We start from the raw sequence: 18,709 nt of genomic DNA on the forward strand, positions 1-18,709 counted from the left end.
TGAGTAAGCCAGAATATAATCAAGAAAGGGGTTCTCATGTATAGTTTGTGGGGACACATGTGAAATGATTACATTTCCTAAATGGTCTTGCAAATCAGACTTGGACCAAATGCACTACTCCATCATAAAGCACAGGGGAAAAATTGAATGTTGGAGTTCAGATTCATATAATAATTAGAAGGGACATTTATTTCAAAATGTGGAGGACCTGACAGTAAGAAAATGACAGAAATTCAGCTCCACAGTGAATTATAAATGTCAAATTACTGCTATGCATGTAAAAAGGTATGTAGCTATTAGAAACCAGACTCTGCATTCATGTGTAGTGCTTCTGCCTTTATCAGCTTCTTAGATTCCTCTAAGGTGTTCTGTCATTCACTGTCAAATTTCCAGTGGAAGATTATAAGACATATGTCAGATCAGTGTCCAAAGCTTTCCAGGTTCTGGACACACCAATGCAGCCCCGTATTTCACCCAATATTAAGGATATTAAATGGGAAAAGCTGCTCAGTTATTAGAAGTCAGTTACAGGGTGTACTCTAGCATGCACTGCCATCCACTCTGAGGAATGCAAAGTGCAGGGGAGGGGGAGCACCGTGATTTTATATTGTATGTGGACTCATGATGCTGTCAGAGTGTCAGCAGGATGAACAATGAAAAGGATGTTAACTAAATTTTGATGTGCAAGAACATGTGTTTAATTTGCAAGATGCTTTGTTTAATTAAAAGGTAAATACCATTTACAATTCCTCTTGCAGACAAATTTAGATCAGCAACAACACCTACAGAGTGTTCAAATTGCCAGCAGAATTTCTTGGATGCATTTGATCAATTAAACGGGAACACATTTGGGGAAAATAATTATTTTTTTCATTTGTTTTCAAATAAAAATGGATTTATTTTCTATAAACATATTATTCTGAGAGTTCAATGCCTAACTAAGTGCAGATTTCAAGATATAAAACTATATTATTATATACCTAGTACAAAGAAAATAAAACCTGAAGGTTGAAAGTATCTCTCATCATTCATTCCAAACCTCAAATGAGGTTTTTTTTCCTGTTTGCCCACCTTCTCTCCCTCCCTTCTACCTTTCCTTCCTTCTACCTCTCTGTCATTCTACATAAGGTTGGCTCCAAAAGCAGTGTGGTTCACAAAGACCTTTTTCAGCCCTCCAGAAAGGTAACCTTAGTCACATCACTTGGGAGCTCCAACATAATTGTTCCATAAGCTCACTCAGATCTTAAAGCAGAGCAAAAAGATCTCAGGTCTCATGTTTTCCTTTATTTAAGATTTCTACTTTGTTCAGTGATCATGGAGAGGGAATATGCTATTGCTTCTTCAGCTGGCCTCCGGGCAGAAAATGTTGAAGGAGATTCAGATTTCCTTTCTTATAACTTTTCATTTCAGTAATACAGGCAATGGAGATAACACATCCCTTTACTGCAACAAGCAGTTCTGTGTAGTTGTAGTCTCCATTCAGTTACACATGGAGGCAGATCACCAGCTCTCCTGCGTATCCAACCTAATCATTTCTTTCGTTGATGCCCACATCTGACATCCAGGCAACATGAAAAGGAAATTGTGCAAGGATCCCTCAAACTATGGCAACACCATGAATTGGATCGGGGTGGCCCGCTCTATGGACAGTCATCCAATAATCTATTTTAACCAGTCTTACCTAGCATATGACATGTAGAAGGTTAAAGTCTGAACTACTTTATTATGCTATATTATTACTACTATATTATTGCTTTAATGGAACTCAGGACAAAATTCAGATTAAAGTGGCAGGAAAAAACATAAAAGAAACTTCAGAAAGTAAAGGTACTTTTTTCCTTTTTGTTATTAGGTAAAACTCTCCCGATCGCCACTCCTCCCTGCTTTAACTAAATAAAAGTTCACTGTGTATATTTGACAAGAGGAAACTTCATTTTATATTAAGTCAAATATAGTAAAGACTTGTAGAAAATTGCCTCTAGATAGTGGTAAATGTGGATGTAAGAAAATTGGCTCTTAGTCCTTATGGTCTCACCCTGACAGGTTAAAAATTCTATGGTAAACTGCAGTGAAGAAGGAATTTTAGGAAGTTACTGTATCCTAATCATTTGATAGTTTCATTTTTTTTTTTCATTACAATGTCCAGTAAATGTTTGCTTCTAATAGTCAATTCTATTTTCTGAAAAAATATTGTTTGGATGACTCTCACAAAAATGGAACCCAGGATTTTATAGGATTGAACTTTTTATAGCTCCCTCCCAGTTACCCCAAGGTGGGTAACTGTACTATAGGGGCCACTGTATATCTTACTCAAAAAAGGAAAATTGAGAAAATCATTAACAAAAGCATAATAAACACTGAGGGTTCTGCCTTAAAGTTTCAAGCTACTGCTCTCCTGTTCCTCTGGTTCATCAACTGAGATAATCATATAAACATCTGAAATTATGCTATTTTTAAAAATCCCTGATTCATTTCCTCCTTGATCTCTTTATTATTTCTTTGTTTCAGCGCCTATACAAGTCTACATTTTCTCACTATATAATCCCAAATTCACTATGGGAATTTGAAAGACTATGAGGACGTCAGGTATATGGAGCTCAACTCAGGTATGAGAGGATCCTACTAACCTGATTATGGTTTGCTATGTCCATTTTACCAATTTCCCATCAGTGATTTCATTACTTGGTACTAAGGGCTCTCACAAATTTCTTCAGTAGGAACGTGGAAAGAATATCAGAATGTTTCTGTCTACCTTCACAGGATAATACACTAAAATTGTTTTAAGAGAAAATGTCTTTAATATCTTTAAAATGATTAAGACTGGCAATTGATTTGCCCAACACTAAAATACATTTCAACAAATTTAGGCCTTTTTCTGGATTGTTTTATTTTCCCGTTTGTTGAATTCCTACTGCCTAGAACAGTTGCCAAATTCATAGTAATAACTGATTGTCGAGTAAGTGACTGAATCACTAACAATAAAAAAAAAAAAAAAAAAGAAGGAACATGATGCTTGATGCTGTGGGGATGCCCTAGACTTACAGAGTTTGAATACAGAAAATGTGGGCTCCAGTTCTCATTCTCCCTCTAACTAGGTGGGTGACTCAATTTACTGCTAGGCCACCAATTTATTCATCAATAAAATAAAAGAGTTAAGCTACATAATTTCAAAAAGCCCCTGAAGTCTAAAATATCTGTGAAAGTGTTTATAGCATAAATTCACACAGACAAGCAAGCTTCATTATATAACATAATAGTTTCAAACTGATATTGACACTAAGGGTTTTAATGAGGGGTGGGAGGGAGAATATTCCCAACTTGACATTAACAATCATATTCAACTAAATTAAACCTTTGGAAGAATCACAGATCCCCAACAAGACAGAGGCATGTGACCAAATAATTTCCACACAAATTAACTGAGAAAGCAGAGACGGATGGGCTGCAGTCCAGTGAGTGACTTGAGGCAGTTCATCTGGCTTTTTCTGATAGTTTTTAGCCCTACGGAAAATGGAGGAACCCTAAGTCCATTTTATGAAGCACATTCTGTATCTGAGCTAAGTTTACAACACAGAGTAAATCAGTTCTACCCAATACACTTCAGTGCACTGTAAATGTATGATAAAATGAGGATGCCAGTCAGAATCCCTTTGCCAATTAATACTGTATATATATATACATTTTTTTGGCCATTAATTTGGTCACTCCAAGAGATCTGTTTTGACAGTTTTACTGTAACCATTCAGCGCAAAAAGGAAATATATGAATGGAGATGAAAAGCACCAAAACCTTGTGTTAAACTCCTTTGTGAACAAAAGCAAGCAGAAATGTAATGTGGAATGACTTTCCTGAGTTAAGGTAGGATAGGTCTTTGGGGGGTGGAGAAGACTAAAATTGGACTGATACAGGCCTTTCAGATACCTTTTAACTGCTTTAGCTGCATTTCAAGTAAAGCTGATGTAGTTATTTTAGTCTTTTGCCACTTTTATGTCATTTAATTCACCACTGAGAATACACTTTTTCTACATTTGTAGCCTTTTGGTATAAAAGGTATTCACAATTATGGTGAAAGAAATATTCTTTGCTGAGAAATATGGACTCTGAGCTGTTAATAATTTACTGTTTAGCATTCTGAGATAAACCGAGGATCTTTCTGTGTTTTAGACACAGAAAGATGAAGTTAAGGAGAATCACTAAGAGCTGAAATCCTTATGTCATGTAGTGCTCGATGCAATTTTAAGGCTTGGCCATGCATTCTCTCAGTTTTCTCATCTGTGAAATGGGGCATGGAATTGGTACACAAGAATTTTTTAAGAATTTTTACCAAATATTTTCTTTCCAGAAAAAGTATCTTTTTGTCTATTAAGACAAACTCACCTAAAGTACTAGTTTATTACTAGTCTGGCTTAACTATAATAAGCACGACTTCTCAAGTTCTTTTTCAACTTTCAGAACTTTGCTCTTCTGCTTACCAATTATCGTCACTTGGTCATCTAAATAAGACTTTCTAAACCTTACTTTCTTGTTGCGCAAAATGACAAACTAGTATAGTACTTTATTTACCGAACTGCTTAAAGAATTAAAATGAGATAGGCACAGCACCTGGTAGTGATAAACACGCAATACGCCTTAGTTTTTATTATTACAGTTGCTGTTTTTATTTGCAGTGGAATTCTAACTCTCTTTCAACGGTTCAGATTTCTTCGGTTGATGGATGTAAGAGAGCTATTAGATCCCACTTCCCATCCTACTATTTCCCTTCCTCTTTAGCAAATCAAACATTCTGTCATCCACCTGAAAGTACCAAATAAGAAAACAGACACCATTTTAAAAATACTCTTCTCAATGTTGCTTCCTACAAACTAATCCCAAGGAGAGCCCAAATCCCTAGTGTCATTCTCCAGGAGAGTGTTGAAGAAAGCAATACTAACACCTGCATTTACTATTTGCCTAGAATTATTAAAAATATATATTTTTTTTAAACTACGGTCTTCCACAGTGAAAACACAGAGACAACAGATATTGCTGAACGTCACAATAAGATATTATGTCCATCTCTAACTCCACGCTATCTGAAAAGAAACACAATTTCCACTAACATTTACCTAAGAGATCGCGCGCGCACGCGCGCGCGCGAACACACACACACACCTTGTCACCCAAAGCATATAACCTATTTCAAGGTTAAACTAACTCGAAACAATTGTCTAAATAAACAAAGCAATCCCTTTCGCTGTTCTATAGTCAGGAATGGGAGGTTGGGCAAGTTACACCCTCCCACCTCCCCCCCCAACACCCCCACCCCCACACACACCCTTGAGTAATCATCTCTCTTCCTTGTCGTTATGAGGATGAAAACTTTTCTGCTCATACTTGGATTTCCAACTCCAAGTAGGACTCAGATCCAGGTATAGGAGGAAGAATTAAACTAAAAGAAGTCTTTCTTCTTCCCTCCCCTTTCCAACTCACAGAATAATTGCTATTGCCTACAGCCTGAAATATTAGTAAACATTGCCTCCAACAGCTAATGAAATGCTTCCAGAAACATGCACATCAGTAACCCTCTTCCGGACTGGTAAGTCTGGGTTTGGTTGAGTGAATGGGAGTGGGTGAGTGAGTGAGTGAGGTTTGATCTCAATGCTTACAAAACGTGCTTTCAAAACAACCACGATTTCTTTTTTCGGGGGAGAGGGGGTGAGAGGGAGAGGGAGAACCCTTTTATCTCCCCCAGACCTCAGCCCAAAGGGACCAGAGGGTCATCGAGGGGCGTGGGAAAGGCTGTACTCACACTTACCTTGAGCTGGAGACGAGGAGAGTGTAGATTTTGGCGCTTGTTACGTTATGTTTTGTTTTCTGTTTCTTTTAGTGCGCCCCCAGCACCTGGGGGTGCGGAAGGGTCGAGATGGGGCCGGGCGGGGCCGCGCCCCGGGGACGGAGGGAGCCGGAAGGGGGCCGCGCCTGCCGCATCTGGCCAGCAGGGGGCTCCTTCGCTCTGCCTGAAGCTGCGCTCTCCTCTTGGCGGGCTCGGCGGCACAGCCCCGGACAGAGAGGGCGGGGTATCTGGAGAGGGAAGGTCCAGGAAGGGGAGGACTCGAGAGAGACCAACTGGGTGAGCCACTCGGTGGGTTTCCCCCAAAGCCCGCGGAGCCTGCCAGGAGCTGCCTCGGACTTGACAGATCCTGAAGGAGTCAAGCGTTTCCAGGAACTGGGTCCGAGTCTCCGCTTCACTACATCCCCAGTCCCGCGGCGCCGTCTCCGGCCTCCCCACCGGGTCGCCTGTGGCCCCGGAGAGCCCTTCTCGCGAGGGCGTTGGAGGGCGAGTCCGGGTCGCCGGGCCGAACCCTTAGGAACCGGGAGAGCGTGTGCGCGCGGTCGGACGTGCAGGGCGGGCAGCGACTCCAGGTGCCCTCGCCCCGCCGTATGCGCGCTTCTGGGGCTGCAGAGCGCAGGCCGACTTGGCCCGCAGAGGCCACGGCTTGTCTCTCGTTGTCCTGTGTGAACACACCTTTGCGTTTGCGTCCTTTTCTCAGTCTGAGAGCCGGGCTAGAGGGAGATTTTGCACCCTCTCCCGGACGAGGCCCGAGTCCGAGCCAGCGCCATGGGCTCCAGCGGCTGAAACTACAGTCCATGTGGCTATAGGGTGCCTCTGCCCCGCTCCGGGCGCCTGGAGCCTGGAGCCGCGCCGGGCCTTCCTCCGCGACGGCGCACTGGGCCTGGCGACTCCGCTCGTCACTTCGCGGAAGGAGTTTAGTCCAGAGGCCCCCGGCGAGAGCTGACCTCTGGCGGTGCTCGCGACCCTCTCCAAACAGCCGGAGCACTGGGACCAGCCTTCAGCAGGCCTCGTTCTAGATTAGGAAAATGCTCTATCTTTCAAGGGGTCTCTCCCAGCTAAGTAGTTTTGGTGTGCGGGAGCAGTGATGGCCTTGAATTTGTACAGTTACTGCCCCCGCGACACCCTCTGCCCAAATCCCTCCACATCCATACACAGCTCTCCTCCACCGCTGCCACCACTCCCACTCAATTTGCATTTGAAAACCTCTGGAAACAAGCGCTTTCAGACTGGACCTTCACACACAGGCTCAAGGCCTGCCTAGTGGAAATTAGGAGAGTCACAGAATCCATTGGAATAAAATCGCCTGGCCCTTGGCCCCTGACCTTAACAATGTCTAATAACCCAGGATACCGCATAACAGAATATTACAAGTTTCTGGGGACCCTTTCGATCTTTTAGAAACAATCACAACAATAGTAGTAATAACAAGAAGTAGAGAATTGTGTTTTTCAGGACATTTACAGGCAATCTGCCCCTTCTTGGATGGGGAGAACTGAAAAAAAAAAAACCCGTTCAGACACACAACTCAAATGACACCTTCTCTTTTCTAGATGCTAATTAAAAGTAACTCTGTCGATAGGCATTTGAATTAAAAGGGCTGAAATTTTCTAACTCAAAAGCAATGTACTTCGAGATATATAATTGTGTGTAAGCATATCATATGTGATATACAATTTTGAAAAGGTGAACTTCTTGGCTTTCAAAATGTCCACTCAAAAAACAACAACAAAACCAACAACTAGAAACGTCAGCTGCAGACTGGCTAGCTACAAGGAGTTTTGCCCAACAGTCCAAAGCCTCTCTGCTTGAAGCAAGGGTGCTGGTCAACTAAGAGGCAAAGATCTTAATTTACACATGAGGGATCCTTTTGAAATTTAACAAATAATTTCTAAATGTAATCAAAGGAGTTTAGGGATTCAAGGTTTTGCTGGTTGGTTGGTTTTGTTACTGGTATTAGTTTTAGTAAAGTATGTAATAAGTATCCCCAGATCCTAGTCCATGTTTCTGTTTTGAAGGTACTGGAGAAAGCATCAGTAATTAAGGGTTAAAACTCCAATAAAGCCCTGAGTCAGTCTTGCCATACTATCCTTTACTTAATGCCTTTTGTGGGAATTTCAGAATATTTCTATGATTTCAAAATGCATTTCTGTTTTCTATTACTTCAATGCAATGTGAAAATAATACTTTGAACATTTGACTAGGAAAAAAAATTTTATTGATTGCTAATTTGGAATAAGAATGGATGATACTTTGCATAATGAGATTCCATTGCTCAATGATATGTATATTTAAGTAACAGGGAAATACTATTACAGGTTTCTTTACAACTCAAGGGAGTAGTCATTCCATTGGCTTTCAAAATATAAAAGAATCTTCCCATAAACCTGCTTCCTTTTCCAATACTGTGGTAAAGTTGATGTAATTTAATGTCTATTGTGTCAACATTAAATTTATTTCATCATGGCATAGTGCCTTGTTTGGAGAGGTTGACTGTAGGGAAAGGATGGTAGTTGAAATAATGGTTCATCAGATAAGCAAGAAAAAAATAGTGTAATCACCCCGTCGGACAATCAGAAGGGAGAACCTAAAAGAGTTTGATTTGAATGCGTTTCATTGAGTTTAACCCATGATTATGTCTTTTTTATGGATAAATCCCATTTCCACTTCTGTTGCATTCATTTTTGAGTTTTATTCTGCTGGGTGTTGTAGAAAAGCATAAGGGAAAATAAGAAAACTACAGTAAGTGCATCAAGGTTTCTTTCTGTGTGACAACTAAGTGTATGGTCCAGTCCACTCAGCAAAATCCTGAGAAGGAAAACTGATAATGCTAATCTTTAAATCTCATTTTTTTCCGAGTGGACTAGCTCTCTCTAAATAAATAGCTTAAACTGTAATGTAAACAAACTTAAAGTTAAAAAGACGACTACTTAAATATTGGAAGAGACTGAATAACGTGACTACCATAAATTTCCTGAGGACTTGGCCAAATTCCGTCTGCACTTTCAGCCTAACCTGCAGGGGGCAATAGCTTGACACGAATAACAACAAAGGCTGCTGAGCTTTTAGACTTGGATTTCTGACTATGACCCTGGAATGTTGTGTAGGTTGGAAAGAGTCTTAATTAATGTATATTGAAACAAAAGATCAGGTAAATTGTTTGATTTGTCTTCAAGGTATATTTTTAGACTAATCTAATTCATAACTGTTAGGTTTTTTTTTTTTTAAAGAGATTGTCAAAGTTTCAGGAGACATATTCAGCTCTCTCAAGAATTATCCTAAACACTAATTGTTTACTAGAGATGTATGTAATTTATATTCAGCTCCCAAAGCAGCAAACTCAAAATGAGCACAGTTTTCAATGTTCAAATGGAAGACAAAAATCAGAGAAAATATGGAATATCAAATATAGATAATAAAAGAATGTCACATGCCTGGATAATAAATTCTCTATTTTTTAATCTTAAAATTATAAATAGAAGGGGGCAGTTGCCCTATTGTTTGCAATATATTTCCTCCCCACATATAAAATGTTATTTTTGAAATATTGGCTTTTATTTAAATATCATAATAGACAGTTACCAAGTGATCTTTTACTGCCATAGGTTTTCTTTTATCACAGATGGAATAGAATTTATTAGCTATTGATAAACCGCACTCTCCCAACCTCTCCCCACACCCCATGTATCTCCACTCCCTCCTCAATCCTTATTTCCCCCCCCCCCCCATCAACTGATCAGGAAAAACTGGAAACAGACCAAAACTGGTTTTTGGCTGGAGGGAATAATTGTAGAATTAAAAAAGAAAACGATCCCCATCTCCACACTGCAATCACATTTAACTTTCATTATGTCAATTTTCAGTGATGCAAAATGTCTTGCCCAAGAGGCATCCTAATTCAAGAAGTCAAAAGGGTACCTGGCATTAAACAACCCTAGTCAATCCTGGTGGGATTAACTGGACTGAGTTTCTATATACTGCACATGCTATGGATCTACTTTGATCACTATAAGGGGAAAAATGATAATCGATTTTTTTTTTTTTAGAATTGCTGCACAGGAGTACTCTTTCATTCATATGACAGAGTTTAATCTTGATAAAAACCTTTTTTAAACATCTTTTTCCTCCCCTATGGAAAGGATATGGTATCTATTTTTGCTTTTCTCTTAGGAAAGGGGATGGGGATTGCTTACACCCGGAAAGGAAATTTTATTCTCTAACACCCCCCCTCCCATTCTACTAAACCGTTTTAGTCGACATATGTTTGTTATCAGAGAGAGGTGCTGTGAACACACAGCCATTTTCTTAGCAGCTTTTTGACTGTATGTTACCATAGTCCCACAAGGCATTGGTCCTTTCCCATTGGGAAGTCATGAATAAGAGACTATGAAGCTTGCACGTCAGATCTTCCTCAATTAATCCACCATTAGCATGTTTGGGATCCACTACTGGATGGTTAACAGCAGCTTTTGTAACTGTATGCCGACCATACCCAATTATGCTCTGCTAAAAATGAACTCTTTGCAGACCAACCCTCTCGGGCTGTCAGTGTTTTCCGTTTTCCTATTTTAACGTTTGTGTATAGTGGCAGGCGACAGATGGTGTAGATCAGATCGATTTGATTGCATTAGATGATTTTTTTTCCCTTCCCCACTCCTTTCTGGAAGCTCGCATCAGCTGAAGGCTATCGCCTGGGACTCCTTGGAAGCGTGAGCAAGCCGCCACCACGCGAAGGCACTGGGGCACAGCCAGCGTGAGGCACCGAGGTCCCTTCCCAGGGCTTGTTAACACTGTAACCCAGCACTCCGAGGGAAGCAGCTCCCACTGTCCAGAGCCTATCTCACCCCTCATCAGATGACTCCCTGGCTTCTACACACAGTTGGAGTTCCGCTTGAAACCTGGATTTAGAGGGTAAGCACTTCAATCGAGATGGATTTGTGGCAGTTACTTTGCTATACCAAAAGACAAATCTCAGCAAACGTAAAGGATGTAAGATGTGTGGAAGAGGGAGACGATGTTTACATTGATAAATGTGTTTCTTTTTTTCTGAGAATGAGTATTATTCAGTAAAGATGTGTATAGTGTTTTTCCATTGATTGTAAGAGTCGACTACCACCCTCCTCCCGATTTTTTCCCTCTCCTTGGTGTTTCCCCCTTTCTACTTGAGAGGGAAGGAGAGAGGGAGAGGGAGGGAGGCAAGGGGGAGGGGGGAGAGAAGCATTTCTGCTTTAGCTTAATTGGCTTATTTCCTCAAACCGATTGCTTTGTCGCGTTTCTTTATGTATATTTGGTTGCAAATTACTAAGCATTTGACTGGGATGGGTGTCGGAGTATGGGGAACAGGGTAGGAAAGTAGTGGGGACTAGCAGTCAGTTGCGATGGCCTTAAGAGATCAAAAGGTGCTGAAAGCCCCCTGCCCGCAAAACACACCTTTAGTTATTGGGGCGCGAGAGAAATGTAGATTCTAATAAACATGGCTTGCAGGAGTCGATGAACAAAGGTACTTAATGCGGACCTAAGCCTCCGTTGATATTGCTCCGCTACCAGTATCTAAATATTCAAAAGCAAAGTGTAAGTTGATCAACAAACGCCTTGATGGTATTGGGCTTTTTGCCTTTTCTGTTTTTGTGTGGCGGGTGGAGAAGGGGGGAGGGTGGATGGGTGGGGGAAATCCGACAGCTTAAGGAGGTTTGAATTGAATATGCACCCAGCGGCAGTGGTCTCGTAGGAAATGGTGTTCTCGTAAGTCAGGCTGCCCCGCTGAAGCACGAGAGAGCTTTGGTTAGAGCTCAGAGCGTCAGTTTTGCTGCGAGTGCTGCCGGCAGTCGGCCCGGGCTGAGCTGTCCACTTGTCCAGGTGCTGAAGCTGGTGGAACATTTGGTAGGTAGGAAAAGGGCTGGCATTGGCTACTTGGATAGAAAGAAAGCATATCAGTTGCGTTGTTCTAGTTTCTTAAAGCGTCAATGTGTATGTGTTGTGTGTGTGTGTGTGTGTTATTTGAATTGTGAAGAAGCAAAACTAAAGGAGATTACTCAAAAAGCATTGAAAAGCTGTGTGGGTATTTGTTCTGTGGGTGTGAATCTGATATACTGTATATTGTTGTATTGTTGTGTATGTGTGTATTTGTGTGTGTGACTGTATGCCTTTATAATCCTTTTTAATTCAAAGAGACTATTCCATTTACTAAATCAAAATCTATCTGTATGATGTGTTTCTTGTTTTCCTTATAATGTTAGTTGAGATTTAAATGGAAGAGTTCAAGAGCAAATGTACACTTTGCTCATAGACTATTGCATTACTTTCCCTAAGGGCTTTTGTTTCTAGGAGTTCAAGCTGAAGAGAACCTGTCAGCTTTCTGTGTGTGTGTGTGTGTGTGTGTGTGTGCAGCAGCAGCAGAAAAGCTCCACTTTATAGCTATGTTAGGTAATGGCAGAAAATAGTGCTTATTAATTTGTTTAATTGGCATCTGTCTTTTTGTGAAAGGTGTACTTAAGAGTCATCTGAAAATACTGTAAAATAGGCTAGTAATTGGGCAATGCTGCCTTTCTTTGGAGTTATTTTTGGCAACAGACATTATATATTAAGCAACTGTTCATAAAACCTAGCATTCATGTTGATTTTTCTGTTTGTAAGTAACATGTCAGGAAACTGGTGACTTGGTGTGTCTGAAGAAGTGATATATTTTTCTAAGTAAGAAGAGCAAACATAGGATAAGTGCCTTAAATTGCAACCAGGTCAGTCAGAGATGAGTTGTGGTAGTGGGAGAGATTCTGTTATATAATTACTCCTTGATGAAGAGCTATTTGCACTTACATAATTTGAGGAATCATAATGTCTATTGCCATGTTACCATATTCCCTGCCTATTCCACTCACATGGCTGTACTTCCATGTATTTGAGAGTAAAAAGAAAAGCAAATTGTTAACTTTCTAATGGAACTACAACATGTCTTGGGTAGTGACGTTGCACTTGTCCATTTTATTTAGTGAACAATAAACCCCTATTATCAGAATATTCACTTCAGGGTCTTAAGACAAAGCTTTTCCAGTAAGAGCCATATTGATCATCAAAGAATCAGAGATTCTCTTTCTGAAAGCCAAATTACAGTCACTTTGCAAATGAGTTTTTATTTTTTTCTCTTAAAAATGTATCTTATAAAGACAGAGCTTCAAAGGTGTATCTGTAAACGTGTTCACAACTGCACAGCAATGCATTATACTGTATATTTTAAAGGTGGGCAAGAGAATTACATTTGGCGGTACTACAATATGATGCCTAAATCATAAAAAAAAAAAAAAAACAACTCTACAGCCTGTCAACTCAGTGAGTTCTTATACTATGGAAAATGACTTTAATTATTTTGTGCTTTGAAGTTTTTTTTCTTTAAAAATCATTGTTGTATAGCTCTAAGGCCTTCAAAGGAGAGATGCCTATTTTTGTAGATCTATAAGTATTTGATTTCAAGTAGTAAATTGAATGAGTGTTTATTTTCTGTGATCTTGGGTATTTCCAAACACACTGCTGAATATTTCACCCATGCATGACCCTATCTTTATTTGAGCCTCACTTCTTATAGCCATCTAGGCAAATACATTTGTAATATTTGTGTGCTTAACTATGCATGTCTCTTACAGGGCTCTCTCGCTGTCACGACACTCACACACAGCACCCAGAGTGGACTGGCTGAGACCAGAGAGTGAACGAAGCAAAGCAAGAACAGAGGAAGGCACTTAAGAGAGCACCAGGTAAACTAAAGGTTACTTGTCACGCCCACCCTCTGCCCCAAAAGCCTTGCCATATCTTCCTTCCTCACTGGCAAAATCACTCTTCTCCTTCTGCGTTAAGTGCTTGGTTTTATGATTTGTCTTGCAGAATTGGAAATAGAGCAGCCATTTGGATTTGGGCAGGAAGCAGCGGAGCACGGCTTTGGAACCTTCTTTAGGGAAATCGAGTTATGGATTTATAGTCCCGGTCAAGCTCAGCCCAGCCCCAGCCAGGGGCGGGCTCAGCAGCAAGAGTTCTGGTGGCGGCGGTAGCAGAAGCAGCGGCAGCGGTAGCAGCGGCAGCAGCAGCAGCTTGGTCCTCTGACTCTCTTCGGTGACGGGTATTCTTGGGTGGATAATACGGATTACGTTGTTATTGCTTAAGAATACGCGTAGTCGAGGAGAGTACCAGCGGCAGGCGGGCAGCGGCCGCCCCTCCCAGCCCTCCAAATGGCCTCGAAACGCCTGTGGTTACCAAGGTAGCACTTTTTTTAATCTTTTCTTTTCCTGGGTGTTTTCGCTTTGGGTAGCTTGTTAGGTGATCACAAGAAATCCCACCAGAAAGCTTCTGTGCGCCGCACCTCTGGTGGCCCGGACTGTAGAATGGGCACGCGCGGAGGGGCGGGAGGGGGGTGAAGGTGGGGGTTGGCGAGGCTGAGAGAAAGGGCGGGGGGAAAAGAAAGGGGTCCGTTCAGGGGAGCCTGCGGGGAGTTTCGGCGTCCCGGGCCTGCTTGTGTCTCTCGGGTGCGGCGAGAGAACCGAGGCGGACCGAGAGCGTCTCTAAAGTTGGGAATGATTGAAAAGCCTTGAGCAGTTTGGCGGCGTCGCGAGTGAGGAGCTGGAGCTGGAGCAGAGGGTCGCTGGGGGGTTGCCTCCGCAGAAAGGGCGTGTCCGTGGGCGAAGGTGCCCCCGCAAGCTGCAGAAGCTCGTGACTTCGCGAATCCCGGGTCGGGGCGGTGCCGGAGCCCCACCCCCGGCTGTGATACTGTGCAGCCAGACGTAGCGGCCGGGACTGGGGAGGGGTGAGGGACGGGGGATGGGTCCCCGCGGACCTTCCAGATTGGAAGTGTGGCTGGTCCCTCAGGAACCCATATTTTCTTTTCGGATTCTCCGCGAAGGGGAGGAGAAACAGGATGGGGACCGGATTGGTTGCGGTGTGACACAGAACTGGAACCTTCCTGAAAGTGGTTGGGGCAGGCAGTGACTGTTCAGCCGTCCAATTTATTTGGGACACCTCTTCAGCGCTGTCTTCCCTGCCTCTGCCTTTAGGACGAGTCTCAAACACCAACACTCCCAAGGCACGTACCCCTTCTCAGGTCTGCTGCGAAGGAAGGGACGAGAGGAAGAGCGAGCCTTTCCCTCTGTCTACTTCTAGTTTTTGTTTGTTTGTTTCAAATATTAATGGACGACTAAAAAATTACGGATTTGATCCCCTCCTAGCGAAGAGCTAGCAACCACCTGCAGACTGCCTCAAGCATACCCCGGCACTCCTGAGGACAACCGGATGTGGTAGGAGTTGAGAATCCCAAGATGGAGCTGGAAAAAAAGATCCACTGTTGAAGATGCGGCCACGTCTTGAGCCCTCTCACTCTTGCGGGCAGCAGACCACGCAGCTCTGCAACTCCCCTTTCCCTCCTGCGTGAAGCCAGGGCACGCCCGGTGGTGGCGCTTCAAAGGTGGGCGGAGAAAATGCTGTGAGCAAGACCGTACCTGACGCCCAGAAGGTTCTACTAGGCTTGGCAAGAACCTCCTGGAACACTAATACCTGGTTTCCTCTCTGCTTGGTGTTGGTCGTTCATGGGCTACAAAGACTGAATTCCTACGTCGAAATTGCGGGAAGGAGAAAATAAAATTAGAAACCTGAGACGTAATCCCTCGTGGTGCTCCCAAACCAGCTCTATAAGCCCCAGACACCACTGGGTTCTTGCCCACAAGAGCAGCTCTGAGCCCTGGAGTTGCTGAGAGCTATGCTCAAGGGAGGCAGGCACACCCTCAAGCTTTCCTTTCTAGAGTCTCGCCTTTTCCCAGTATTCGGATGCCTAGCGAGGGGTACACTTTGCTACTCTGTTCCCTAACCCTATTTCCATCACACCACTTCGGATCCCACAATTACTCTAGGGTATCTACACTCACAGCTTTTGCTCTCAGGAAAGGTTTTTGACCAGGAAAAAGAGAGGTACCCTTCTCAGAAACTCCCAGAGCCAGAGTGAGTCCATTTTAAGGATGAGTTGAGTAGAAAAAGCAAACACAGATGCTATCTTTGCACGTAACATTCTATCACTAACAAGAAAAGATGTAACTACTGTTCTTTCCTCCATTGTACCATGAATTACCCTTTCTCTGGGGAGCCAGCAGTTGGTGATTAAGGGCTTTTAAGTATTGCTCTTGTTATGTATTTAACAAAATGCAGTATGTCTATTGGTGGCATTGTTTAATTGGAAAATTAGGGAAGTAGGAGAAGCTCCGTAATCTAGTAACAAGGTGGTCTTTGGGAAGTTGACTTAAGTGCTTGGTTGGCTGAGTAAGTATATAAGGTTTGAAAAACAGAAAGGGAGCTGAGGCCTGGTGATAAGAGTTTGTGAGAAATGAAAAAAATGTAATACTTGTGTGGTTTTTGAGAAGGGGGAAGAACTTTTGAAAAATAAGCTATCTCAGTTTTTTTGCCACTGATACTTCAGCTTATGATTGCAAGTGCTTCATAATGAATAATATTTTCTAGAGTGGAATAATTGTAAATCCTGGTGATGAAATCTAAAGAAAATCTCTACTCAGTTGTGATCAACAAGAAGTACTTTTATTTTCTTGGTTCAAGTGGTTTAAATACTCAGTTCATTGCTTTCCTTCCTGAGCAGAATTCTTTTCTTATAAAAGTTTCCATTAGGTGTCAGTCTGACTGAACTAGTTTCTATCTAAATTTGAAAAGAAAAAAAGAATGTGTTTGGGGGTGGGGAAGGTAGTGTAGTTTACCAGGGTGATTCTTTTTACATATGAAGGAAAAAAAACCTAAAAGTTTATTAAATAGAAATTGCTATACTTGGTTATTATTATTTTTATAAAGCAACTTTTCCCCCTCAGAAATCTGAATTTTAAATTAAATGACCAATGGCCAGTTATTACTTTGCCCTGTCAGTGTCTATTGACAAGAATAAAGAAGTGTAAAATGATTGTGATTTTCATGCTAGAATTAAGTGCTACTAAGGAATCCTAATAGTTGGGTTGTTTTTCAATTAATTTCCAAATAATAGAAGAGTTTTCATCCTTTTTCTAAATTTGTTTTGCTTTACACAGGTGATACAATTTCTACCTGAGAATAGTCTAAGGGTACAGCTAGAGTATCCCCTTGAGAGTAAACTAAGGCTCAGGGAGAAAACTTATGAAAACTGTTTTTGCCTACTATTTTTGCCTTCATCAAGCTTACTTAAATACTATATTTTTATGAATATGACTTATGGTTTATAGGTGAAACATTTCAGTTTCTATTAGGAATTTAGTTCTGTGAACTTTTAAATTTATGCCATAATATTCATTAATAGGTGTAAGAGATACCTTGGTTGATGGCTTACTACTGAGTCTCTGAGGTAAGGCGTTTGATGTAAGTTATGTTTTGGAAGAGCTTATTGATTTTATCTTTGTGTTTGTGCATATTTTTGCTTTTTGTTATGATATTTTTATTTGAATAGAATTGCAGGGAATGATGGTATTCAAGGTTAAAGATCCACTGAGGATTATGACAACTTCTCTGTGAATTCAGAGAAGAAATATATTGGACTGATTACTGTGAACAAGTATACACTTCTTAATAAATAATCTTATTATGGATCTTTCCCCAAATCTACTGTTATCTGAACATGATGTAGTTCTTGATGTCACAGTAGTGCCTATCTAGAACCAGACAGAAGTGTCAGTCCATATCCAGGCAAAGGAGAACAATGATGAAATAACATGTTAATAGATAGAAATGCCATAACATATATTTCTCTAGTTACATTCCACATCAGTAATGGCAAATTTTCCAGTATAAAAATAGACAATTTGTATAGGTGGAAATTATAGTTTTATTGGGAGTATCTTGTGCTTTTATGTAAGACAGAGAAGGACCAAGGTCATAGAAAATAGTATAAGACTCTTGCAAGTATTCACCAACTTTTCAATACTGTGCAGTTTCAGCTATCACTGTGTCATAGAAATCGCAAAGTGATGTTCTTACAATGTTAGAGCCATCTGCATATGAAACTTACTAGACCAAAGTAAAGGCTAAATAGACTTTAAGCAAATAGTACAATTTATTTTAAGGTGTTTTGAGATTTTCTTCCCCTTGACACAGGTTATCATCATGACTTACAACTCTCAAATTCTGATCTATAAAATATTTTGCTTGAGTGTAGATTACAAGCTTTTTAATGAGAAGATGTAGTTCATCCAAAAACAAGCTAGGAAAGAAATAGGAAATTTTGTTTCTTGAAATGTGGTTAATACCTGGTGATTAGCTGGGTTTGTTGAAAGCAGTGTAGCAATAGAATCAGTATGTATCTGGTATGTGACTATTTAAATCTCTTTTACTTCTGAGTGTTTTTATGTCCTAGTTAATAATAATAAGAGCTATGTAAGACAATCTGATTTCCAAAATCAGTGAAAACTATTATTTTATCTATAAAATTGTGAAAACATGTCATTTGCTGTTTGTGAAAATACCCTTTGTGACTAAATAATAATGTGCATTATCTAAAAATTTACACATACCACATGTAAATAGAGCCAAACATTAAAAGTGAACTATAAACTTAGACATTAAAAGGATTTTAAGTAATGTTTGTAACTATTTTATTAGCTTCTAGTCAGTATCCAATCTCAATTTAATTTCAAACTAACAACATTTATATCTTTGTAATCTATTTACTAAGACCATGTTCCTGTTTATCAAAGCACATTTTTTTAAGTTGACAAATTATATTACAATAGTGGTATAATTGCCTAATTTGAAAAAAGTGTCTATTTTTAAATTGAATAAAATGTATGTTCTTAAGTGACAATGCTTCTAAAAATTCTTTTTGTAATGATGAAATAATAATTAGAAGGCTGATATTTCTTACAATTTTTAAAAAGTTTATATCTACTG

At 40.7% G+C, this 18,709-nt stretch overlaps 1 protein-coding gene, 1 long non-coding RNA gene and 1 pseudogene across 4 annotated transcripts in view; 2 read left to right on the forward strand and 1 right to left on the reverse strand.

Annotated features, from left to right (window-relative positions):
- SNX7 (sorting nexin 7) overlaps window positions 1–5,900 on the reverse strand; it is a 506,430-nt gene extending 500,530 nt beyond the window's left edge. For both annotated transcript variants that reach the window (XM_012730110.1, XM_012730108.1), the window contains exon 1: window positions 5,795–5,900. The gene's annotated coding sequence lies outside the window, so the exon portion shown is untranslated. The remainder of the gene's footprint in view (window positions 1–5,794) is intronic.
- A 4,759-nt stretch (window positions 5,901–10,659) lies between these two features.
- LOC105854105 lies at window positions 10,660–13,863 on the forward strand. Its single transcript, XR_001145825.1, has 3 exons — window positions 10,660–10,741; window positions 13,465–13,575; window positions 13,703–13,863. It is a non-coding gene; the product is annotated as an uncharacterized LOC105854105 (long non-coding RNA).
- A 622-nt stretch (window positions 13,864–14,485) lies between these two features.
- On the forward strand, window positions 14,486–18,291 carry LOC101637016 (annotated as a pseudogene). The gene is made up of 2 exons (XR_193542.2): window positions 14,486–15,003; window positions 15,034–18,291. The product of XR_193542.2 is annotated as an uncharacterized LOC101637016 (transcript).
- The last annotated feature ends 418 nt before the right edge of the window (window positions 18,292–18,709 follow it).

The sequence above is a fragment of the Condylura cristata genome, unplaced genomic scaffold (genome assembly GCF_000260355.1).
Source record: "Condylura cristata isolate star-nosed mole 26May11 unplaced genomic scaffold, ConCri1.0 scaffold00026, whole genome shotgun sequence".
NCBI lineage: Eukaryota > Metazoa > Chordata > Mammalia > Eulipotyphla > Talpidae > Condylura > Condylura cristata.